Source organism: Melanotaenia boesemani, chromosome 6, assembly GCF_017639745.1.
Source record: "Melanotaenia boesemani isolate fMelBoe1 chromosome 6, fMelBoe1.pri, whole genome shotgun sequence".
In the NCBI taxonomy this organism is placed as follows: domain Eukaryota; kingdom Metazoa; phylum Chordata; class Actinopteri; order Atheriniformes; family Melanotaeniidae; genus Melanotaenia; species Melanotaenia boesemani.
The window spans coordinates 14,280,980-14,292,368 of NC_055687.1; the positions used below are offsets into that span (position 1 = coordinate 14,280,980).

The 11,389-nt window shown below is 42.5% G+C and overlaps 1 protein-coding gene across 1 annotated transcript in view; it reads left to right on the top strand.

Annotated features, from left to right (window-relative positions):
• LOC121642411 (forkhead box protein O6-like) overlaps positions 1-11,389 on the top strand; it is a 29,219-nt gene that overhangs the window by 12,946 nt on the left and 4,884 nt on the right. The gene's annotated exons all lie outside the window — the stretch shown is intronic.

Below are 11,389 nucleotides of genomic sequence, written 5' to 3' on the forward strand. Positions count from 1 at the left end.
GAGCAAGGAGAAGATTGGCCGTGTGATGCAGAGTGGGTGAAAATAGAAACGGCTGAAATGGGAAGATGGAAAAGAGGAAGGAAAGTGGGATGGATAAATGTGGAACTTGGGGAAAGAAGGGCTACAGAACATCGTGCTTAAGTGATAGCAAGGCTTAAGAAATACAGGGAGCGGTACGGCAGAGATATACAGGGTGAGACAGGGTAAGATGAGTGGAGGGGAGGAGGATGACAGAGGGGAGAGAATGACAGAGGAGGGTATAGTGCTGGGGTCTCTGCGGTGGGGTGATTGCGTGACTGAGAGGAAAGTGCATTGCCGTGTGTGTAATGCTCTCAAGACGGATATTAAGAAGTACTGCTCGACTCACGCAGTCACTGCCCCTCTTTCCCCTTTTCGCCCTCACTCTCCTCCATTCTGCTTCTTCTCTTGCTCTCTCCGTCTCCACTAATGATCCTCGCGTCCTGCCACACTGCAGGGCTGAGTGATGCCCACTGACAGCCGCGCTCAGGCGGAAACGCTGCAGCCCCCTTTCAGGAGAACTGTGACATACACATAGAGAACATATAGAGGTGTAGCACCTACTCACATACGTGTCTCAGCTCAGGCAACGCTTCTGACAGATGTGTATATGTGTGTATATGACCATACACACTGTCTACACACTGACAATACCCTTCAGTTGTGCCCACAAACATGCACTCATTGTAAATATACCTCCATTTAGCTGCATAATAATTTTTTTAATTTTTTTAATTTTTTTTTTTTTTGCTTTACATATAATTATCATATTACAGCTGTGGATAAAGTCACCTGCTCATAGTGGGAGGACTAAAGGCTATAGGGTGTGAAATCAAGTTCAACAGTTATAGCAATTTATCCATACACCATAGTCATCACAGATGAGAGTCTGTAAAGTTACACAATTTGACTACACAATCATTGAGAATAATTTTAGTAACTCTATGTGAGTACTTACACAACCCACAAAATCCCACTACAGAATAGTCAGTTAATTCTAATCAAAACAACTTGTAACAGATATTTTTGTTCATATCTCCAAAATTTTGTAGTATCACAAATTGTATTTAGAAAATGTGAGATTGCCACGTATTACTAGATCGTAGTTATGTGTAAGGCCTGTTTTGTGGCATGACTGGAACTGCAGCAAATAAATACTGAAATTTGTAACCTCTAACCATGTATATTTTCCTAACCCATTCCTGCATTTTGTAAAATCCAAACCCAGTCATGTATGTTATTCCTAATACTGATTGCTAAATGATGACATGAAGTGTCACCATCATTACATACAGTATGGAGACATAAGCTTTGTCTTTGTAGGGCAATAAGTAGGGAAAAGTAGCCACTGTACAATCTTTAAACTTTTAGTGTGAAACAGCAACAATTGCATTGTGAAACCATGTAGGTATGTAACATTTTAATGTGAGATCTAACTGACATTTAAATATTTTCAATCAGCAGATTGCCTGGATCTGCAAATTATTTTCTGGCAAGTGTTTTAAAATAAAATCTATTAATCTGCTTTTAACAGACTGTAAATTTGGTGTAGATGTGTGATATAAACTCTGTGACATGTATAAGCTCCATATTTTCACATTTTTCTGTTTCTCCTGAATCAAAATCAGAGATGAAAACAAAATATAAGGTATGCATTACCTTATGTAATACTCATGACACATGATAGTGCTGGTATCATTGTTGACTCCCCCAGCTTTTTAAACCTAGATACGAATTGCATATGTAAGCTCATGCCGTGCTCTCCATATAAAAATGGATTTTTTTCCCCAACCAAAGCCACACCCACCCGTACCCTCTGATCAATTTCTTATGACTCTCTTATATGTCTGTATGAGGCTTCTTGCATGAGGTCCTAATCCAAACAGATGCTCCAATCCAGGCTACCACAGAAAGGTTTGGAATTAGGTCACAGCATCTCACTCCTCTAATTAGATGCAATGAGAGTATGCATGTTGATGCATGGATGTGTGCCTGTATACGCGTCCAAACGCTGGCTGCTCTTAATCCCTATGTGGCCTCTGTAGTAATAAAGAGTCCTGGGAAGAAATGTTAACCCGCATTCCTGTTGCTATCTGAAGGTTTTCAAGATATTTCTGATGTTGCTGTTTGAAATAATGATGAAATGACATGGATGGAGCGATAATGAGGTTGAAATTATCAGCAGGGTGAAAGAAAGGTCAGGTTTGGCAATAAAAATTGCATTAACATTCAATATGCAATAAGCTCCAGTTGAAAGGATACTTTAGATGTTTTGTACAATTCAGCTGAGATTCAGTCCATTGGTGAGAATGTAGCCCCAACTACTCTGCGGAAGTACATTGCATTTAAGGATAACTGACTCTTCATCTTGCTCTTGTATTCATCTTGTGTATTTGTTGCATCATCTTTTTTGAGATGCATGCATGTGGGGGGTGAGGAAAAACATACCTGCTTTTGCAGTTTTAATGGCCACTCATGTTTTTATTTTAATTTTCGGATATGTTTGTGTGTTATGTTTTATCCCTAGAAATGCATTGTACATCAGCTGCATGGAGTGTATGTGTGGTGGGAGGGGGGTATACAGCCAGAATATGCTGGGAGGAGGACGGAAGAGGCTGAGGTGCTCCTAGAAAATTGTGTGTGTGCAGGCATGCGAGCAGGAGTATGTGTGGGAGAAGAAGTTTAAGAAAGAAAGAGTAGCGCAGGGCTAGCCTTAATTAAGTTTTCAGGAGCCTCTTAAAAGGTCATGGCATGCCTCTACAAACCCCCTCCCACCACCACCACAACCACCAGCCCATCCACTGCCAGGCCTTGCCAAAACTTCACTTTACCCCTTCCCTCCTTTCCTTGTCTCCCTCCCTCACCTCCCCATTGCGATCTATCCAGTCATCAGCCCCCCATCTGTGCACATTAGCCATTCATGAACACACTCATTAGGGTGGGAGTTTGAAGCGATTGTGTTCTCTAGTCTGCGGCTGGAGCGTGGCGATTAATATTTCAGCGTCTCCCGCCGAGGAGCTGAGAGGAAGTTTGGCCCTCTTAGGCTAGAGCGGGAGACCCCCCCCCCCCTCGTACACAAAAACCTAGCAAACCTTCCCTCTCCTCCCCTCTGCCTCTCTCAGACAGTCTTGCAACTTACAGTGCGTTGCCCCCCGATTTCCCTTTATTGCATATGCACTCATGGTCTGGATGCACATTTTGCTCACACAAACACATACACACAAGCACACACATATAAGACCCTAACTCAAACTGACTTAACTGGGCTCTTTTTGTTTCAGGAAAAGGAGAGTGGAGGGAGGAATGGTAAATTCTGTCTCTTTTTGTCCCCCCATATTTCTCATTCTTCTCAGCTGGGCAGAAATGTCTTTTTCTTGCCATCCATCAGTCTGTGTGCTTATAAGCACACACTGAATTGGCCAGGCTTGGGTTAGGGGAGGAGAGGTTCTGATGAGAGGTGGGTAGATGGTATTCTTCCCTGTATACACAAACTGAGTTCATGCAAACCAATCAATATCCTCCCTTGTCTGTACTGTACATGGACACTTAAAATACGAGAATTTGAGGTAGCCAGGGGCATCATGGGTTATCAGGCTGTCAATATTAGAATCACTGCTCCTGCATGCAAAAATCACTCTGACCCTGTTGGAGAGCACTCTTCTCCTTGATTTCACAAGCATCCTGCTTCAGAGAGCATGTCCACATGAGCTTGGATTAATTTTGAAACACATTTTTCTCACCGTTTGTGCTCTACTCTTTAGTAGTGATTCTGAATACCAATAGTTACAACTACTACTCCTAAAAGACATCAGCACTTGACAGTTATTGGCTGGTGTGGCTCCTAATGAGAGGCACCATCCCATTCTGCTGTGTAGTTATTTGTTGGTATATAAAGCAACAGAAAGATTTTGGTGCTGAAACCTAACCTGGTTGCCAAAATCTAAACAAATAGTGGACTGAATGTTAACCAGGGTTCCTAAAAAAAACAACAACAACAACAACAAAAAGTATTTGTTACAGTTAAATTAATTAGTTAAAGTTAGATAAGTTAGTTAAATCTGCTATACTGAAAACTTTAAAATAAATTAATTTGATTATATTACTGCAATTTCACAGAGTTTAGTCAAGCATTGACAGAGAAAAGGGGCTCTGGTCAAGATTTCAAAAGCTCGGATAGCTTGTTAGTCAGTGTCATTCACGCATGAACGTCTTTCAACAGCTTTGTTAGCATGAAATACTTGCAAACACAGTTTCCCAATTTAAATGCTATTTATACTCATACAGGACACCAAATAAAGAGCAATGAAGAAACTGTGGGGTGCAGTAGTTTAGCTACAGATTATTTATTTATTTATTTATTCATTCATTCATTCATTCATTTATGTATGTATGTAGTCATTGTCTCTCCATTTGTGGGCCTTTTTGTTGTCTGTGGCAAACTATTGGGAAACAATTTGAAAATGCAAATTGCGTGACAAAACAAACAACAGCAAAAAAAAATTTACATAAAAACTGCTTAGTTTAGACACATAAACATGGATGTTGCAGAATGTAAAGATATAACCAGTTGTAAAATAAGCAGCTTGCAAGCCATTTAATGCAATTGTACAGGTGTTTAGTTGCATTGTATGTAGAAAAAGCATGTATATATGTGATTTAAATGGATCATCATTAAGCTTCTCCAGAGCCGGCTGAATTTACCCACTGAGTTGGCACCGGGGTGTTGGTAGAGGGGAAATGTCTAAAACATGCTGGATAGGAGTTTTCAAAAAAAAATTATTTAGAAGCACTGCAGTATGATTTGTTATGTACAGTAATGCATATAATTGGACTGCACAGTGCTTTACAATCATTGAAGTATAGACTGAAAGTCAGGGGTGCTTTGGGGGAGGCAGAGTTACAAAGGGAATTGTCTCCATATCGCCTATAACTACCAAAACCTTTGTGATGTAGATCCCAAGACCCTTCTTTTGTGCCTAACCCACCTTTGCTCTCTCAACCTCTTCCCTGTGCAGATAAACTCTGCTTTTCATTCTGAGCATGCCACTCCACATCCATTCTTTCTTCTGTATAAAGGTATATGAATAAGTGGGGGTCCACGGTATGTGAATGAGCAAGTGAAGTCTGCAAGCTGAAGTGTAGCATGTTGGTAGGCATTCACAGGGAGCGTTGGCTGGTGCACTGCACACTAATGGCTAATGAAGTTCTTCTGCACCTCATAGCCCTATTAAACTGCTGCCCCCTACCTCTAGCCACTTCACCCCCCACCTCTAGCCTTTTTTCTCCCTGAGGGAGAGTTGGCAGGGAGCGAGCTGGCTGCTATGGCAACAACAAGGAACCCTCCCTCTCCCACAGGTCTCCTTAGCAACTGGTAGCTTGGCATTGCAGTAATGAGTGTGCCCGGTGTGCCAGGCTTTGTGTCATGTTTGTATGTGTGAGCTGTGTGTGTGTGTGTTCCTGATAGAGGGAATGAATTTCTGTACAGATGTGTGTGTGTGTGTTTGATCATGAATGTGAGGCTGTTGGGTATAGTTTTCCAATTTATGTGAGATTTAAAATCTGTGAAGTGGTGTGGAGGCAGTACTTTAGAATTGTCTTTTAAAATCCTAATTTATTTTAAAGAAATCTTATTAAAATGTGACCAAACATGGCCTCTTGACTTGACTTGACATGGATCCATTTGTTTTCTCTCCGAGTGTTTGTCTTTGTGCCCTCTGCAGATGTGTCCCCTTTTGCATGTTTTTTTCCCCTCTGTAATTGTGGTCATTCTTCTCTAAACTGTGAAATTGAAGCAATTAAAAGGACAATCTGATGAATTTTGCATGCCATGTGCATGGCTGCCTATGAGTTTCCTGCTCTGCTGAAATTAAATTAAACGCTGAGAATGATTTTTATTAAAGTGTGATCGGAGGTGTGCACTGACCTTTAGGATGTAGGAAATGAGATTCTCATTGTTATGAATGAGATTATGTGGAGGCTGAGTGTGAAAAAACAGGGTATGCATTGAGGTTCCATTGTTGGCTGACAGTTTCTTTGTATATAGTAGAGTGAGGTTTCAATATAATCAAATCCACACTGTGGCTGCTGGCTATTAAATGGACTGATACACAAATATTGACACACATGCTCCCATAAATGCTGGCTCATTTGCACACACTTGCACACATGCATATCTTCCAGATCTTGTAAAAAAAAGAGCTGTAAAAGCCTCTTCAGAAACTTGTTGGTATTTAACAAAAGCATGGCAAGCCCAATGGAAAATGTTAGTTTGCTCCCTAGACGAGGTGTGAAGCGCGAGCAGGCGGCCGGCCCCACAGGTGGCCCAGCCCAAACACCTGTTGTGTGAATCCTCCGTGGGAGGGTGTGAGGTCTGCCTACCTTGCAGGTCCCAGTGGAAAAACCACACCCATGCTGTACTGTGGCACGTGCTAATTCATGTGCCCACACCAACTCTGAGGCTCCCCTGTCCTGTGTGTGGGCGTCAGACGTGATGCCCAGATTGTGTCCCCTTTGCGCCCACCGGAAACACTCGGCTGTCCCTGGCATCAGGCGAACGGATTTTCCGATCCCCCATCAGGGTCTCAGATGCTCTTCTAATCTGTCAGCATCTATTTTTACCCACTAAAGCTGCGGCAGCCCTTCTCAACCCACACCCTGCCACCCGATGCCAACCCTTCCCTTGGCGCCAGGGTGAGTGTGCCCGATGAGTCGCCAGCCATTGGCTGCAATTAGTGCACAGTCAGGCAGGAATCCCCCACCAACTCCATTACACCCTTCTCCACAGCCATGTCCTGATATGAGGGTACCAGACTCACTACCACACATTTACGTTCCATTTTTAACATTTTTATAAATGGCATTCCTGCAGTGTTGCGGAATAATAGGTTTGGACTCAGAGCACCTTTCATAGTGCTTGAATCACTCTACTGTGCAAACTCGGTCTATTCTAGTACAAATGCAGCTTAGGGAATTCACATTTGAATGGTACCTGCTCAGATTTGGTGCCAAGTTTAAGTGAAACTTCTGCCTGATAAAAAGGGTATTTGCAAGCCCCTCCATTATCATTACTGATCCTTTAGGAAATAACAGCTATTTTGTTTTTTCTTTCGTGTTCAGAATACTTATATTTGGTCAACATACATACGAAGGTTGCTAGCAATCCTCAGAGACACAACAGTGATACAGTGATAGTCTGAAATACATGCATTTCTTAATCCCAGGTTGTTTTTTTTTCCCACTGAACAAGGGCTGCAATGTGCCTTGCATGCCAATACAGTCGTGACCACTGCTGTGGAGGCGATGATGGCATGTGGCAGAGAAGTAACTGTTTCTCACCTCCTAATAAAAGAGACTCCTTTTTAATCTTTTCAATTTGATTGCATTCCAAAACAGGCCCGTCTGCCCATCTGTCTCTCTTAAAGAAGCCTCCTAAAGGGATTTTAATCATCTGACTCTGGGCTTCTCAGGCAAATAACTACATCTCTCTCTTTCTCTGTCACACATACACACAAACAATTTCCAATTTTCTCTCTTGTACTCACTGTCAAAGTCTCACTTGTCTTTTCTCTCAGATACACTATATCATCAGTGCCATATCTGTGCCGCCATTAGGCCCTTCAGCAACACTTCAAGTCCCCCCTCAGATGCATAAAATTCCCCCAACTCTGTCCCTATTAATCCACATAGCTCTAAATTCTTTATTTCTCTTCAAAGGGACAGCGCAAGCCGTAACATCAATCACGGAAAGCGAATATTTAGCTGCTGCTAATTTCCACCAATAGCCTGGAGACAGGCTTAGCTGACAAAACTCATTCCTGCACTAAACAAAACTGCTTGTGTTGAAACCTCCCCTCCCCCTGATCCCTCCTGCCTTCTGTACAGGCAGAAACAGCATCACAATAAACACAGTTAGTGCTTCTGTTACTCCCCGTTGATTTAGGCTTATCAAATGAATGTGCACCATGGAGGGATACCCTTTGACAATACATAATGGATCCATTTAGCATGAAATGGTTTGGTAATACCAGTCGAGTGTGGCAAACGGCTTTACCCGGTGCCACTACAAGAACAGCTGCTGTGTTCTTAGCTGGGCAAGCGCGCCACACAGCTTCACCCTTGAGGTTGTTTGAATCGGGTGAGTGGTTTCTTTTTGCCTGTTCCCAGACCCCATTCACAGTCCTTAGTTTCTCACTAAGTTCTGTTTGAATGAGTGCACATTTGCCACAAGTTGGGTTTTATAAACCATTTGACCTGTTTCTTTGGCCCTCTGTGTGTGAGTGGGAAAAACCCAGAGTGGATTCTGACGGTGGCCTAATGAAGGGGGATGGGCGAATGAGGGGCATTTTGAGGGCACCCTTTTGTGTGGCTTGGAGGGGCCCCTTGTGGTACCTCTTATTCCCACCCCTTATACGCAGGACCCTCCACCACAGCTGAACCAATGCCAGTCATAAGGTTATTTCAGATTTCAGACTTATTGGGCACTGCATAACAAACCCTCCCCCCATCTACCAGCATCATTTCCCAAATGTTGCTACCTAACACATTGCAGGTGACAACAAAAGGGTATATTTGACATGAAGCCAAGGTGGGGATTTATGCACAGTAACTTAACACAAAAAAACTGTGGCAGTTAGATGTTGTGAGAACAGTGAGCGCATGGTTTATTAGGCACCCAAACGGGCCTCATAATGCAGGTGGATTGTGTATTTAAATCAGGCCTTGATGTATACTAACTCTAGTACTGATAGGAATTAAACTCCATTGATTCTATGCACTAAAGAGGTCTCTCCAGTCTCTGAATTAATCTGAGTTAGCATGTTGAAGGGAGGAGAGCAGTAAAGCAGTGAATTGGTATGGTAAGATTAGCAAGAACCAAATGAATGGATCTTTATGGATATTATTGAGGATGAATACCAACAATCTGTCCTTACTCCTCAACAGATATTGAGCTTTAATCTGATAGACTGGATCCAAACATTTTCTGTCTTATTGGTTTGAACTCTGTTCCCTCATTTAGCCCACAAAAAAAAAACTCCTGCTGTTCACTCCACCTCTGTGTTGTAGAAAAAGTGTCAACATGTCAGATTTGTTTTAAGAGAGCCTAAACTTTTAATCTTAGGACAAAGAATCCCATCCTGTGCTTTGTTATCCATTGTCTAAACATCTAAATCAGCCATCAGGATTTTAAGGTTTTAATGAGAGCTGAAACCAAGCAGATTCTGCAACATCCTGGAAAGCCTTGTTCACCTTAATTGGCTTTTATTGGTCTGTAAGCTTTCATCCTTAACCTCTTTTGCATTTTGGCTGAATTAACTTAGTTGTGTTTTAAGACCAATGAAGGTAGCTGTTCCTAATAACAAAGAATACAAAGAAGCTGTGGCACTACTTATGACTCCATCTGTTCTTTCCAGCATTATTGGACCAGGCAGTGGATCTTTTTGCATAAGCTCCGCCACTGGTTCATTCATTATTTAGAGCCCTCTCCACCAGGCCCATTGTATTAAAGAGGTATGATTTGAATAGGAAGTAGCTTCCTGGACCCAAGCGTGTGATGTGTGTGTTCCTCTGTCATTGTATGTTTCTGTGGGCTTCATCCGTCTGCCTCACCAAGCCAGGGGGCTGAAAGAGAATTTCCATTTTATGAATATTTAATACATAATAAAGTTTTCAATTTTATTCTGTTCAAGCTGTAGGGATAAAAATGTGGCAAAGCCAACCCTCAAGGACAGAGCATAGAATAAAGGCAGGTGATTTGATGGAGGCATCAAAAATATGGTTAACATCAGCTCTATGCCTTGTCATCTACAATAATACATACACAAACATTAGGACCTCTTTACCACTGCATCCTATAAAGGTTTATATTGTCCATTTTCCCACTTTACACAGTTTCCTTATGCTGTATTGCTGTAGGATCATATCCAGGCTGCCCGCTGTGCCTGTGGTGAACTGGCATAGCTCTGTGTGAGAGACCCAGCTGGGAGTGCCCCTGAATCAACTTGGGATTAGCCCAGGATTGTCTGGGATTACTCTGGGATGGAGGGGGATTAGCAGTGACTGCCTGTTTCAGGGGCGTGAGGGACATAGGCTGGCCAAATTGCCCCTGACTCAGAGAACAGGAGGCGAACAGAACCACACCTATGGTGGAACCACCTGCAACCTGAGCTATTTTTAGATTCTAAAATACACACTCTCATAAGCAGGATGGGAGTGAAAAAAAGCATGTGCTGGAAACTATGTGTCAGAAAGTCAGCAGCCAGTGATGATGATGTCACGGCTGGCCACCATCCGAAATCTCTCAAATCTCTCTAGCAGGTGGATTCATCAGATAAAGAGGGTTTGGGATGATGACAAATCCCTCCAAGTTCAATGGGGCTGCTCTTCCCTCATATGGGGGATAAATTGAGATTTGAATCAGACAGGTCACACAGAGTGGCAGCACGAAGTGCTTCAGCTCTCTGAAAGATGTCCCATTTACAACTAGCCGTAGTGGAACGGCTTGAAAGCTTACATATGTTTTAATTCAGGCATGCACAGGACTTGATGGGGGATGATTTGGAGTGGTATGATAGGTGGATGATCCAGCCAGAGTGAGACAGGGAGTTGGCGCAGCACGTAGAGAAGCCGTCAGAAGCAGGGAGCGGGCATCCCCTGCGGACCTGCACTGCCAAGATGAAAGGCTGCTTAGTGTTGGAGCAGCAGCATCAAACAGCCGCCTTCTCTTGCATCCTTTTCCCCATCCCCCACTCCCCCTCCATTCTCTCTGACTCTCTTGACTCTCACCACAATATGATATAGTTCTGCCATTGCACGTTTACCCGGTTGCCATGGTTACACAATGCTGGAGGTGTCACAGCAAGATAACCCAAGGAGGCATTCACAGATCACCTGAATACAGCTCACCTCCCGTTTATGTGTTTTCCTCACTGCAATTTGATTTATTTGTTTCCCTGCCGTGCAGTTCCATGCAAATACAAATAATCTGCAGCATAATGGAGATGGTGGAAGTGGGAGAACCTCTCAATCTAAAACAATCTATTTTACTAGTATATTCCCAAACCAGAGGAGATGCTTTTGATTGGATATTTTCTTCTACTTGTGTGTCAAAAATCCTCCTGCACAAAAAAGAGCAGAATAACTAAAACATTTAGCAACACTGGAGATTTAAATGATTAAAAAAAGTAAATAAATAAATAAAACAAAATACAAAACTTGATCCTATGAATTACTGAGCCAGTAACTGTACTCGTGGGCATAAAGGATAATGGGAAAGTAATTGGTGACACACTTTATAACTGAAGGCAAAGAGATTGAATGCAGAAGTGGAAAATGACTTATGTCCAAAGAAGTGTGTAAAAATAAGAAAAAGGAA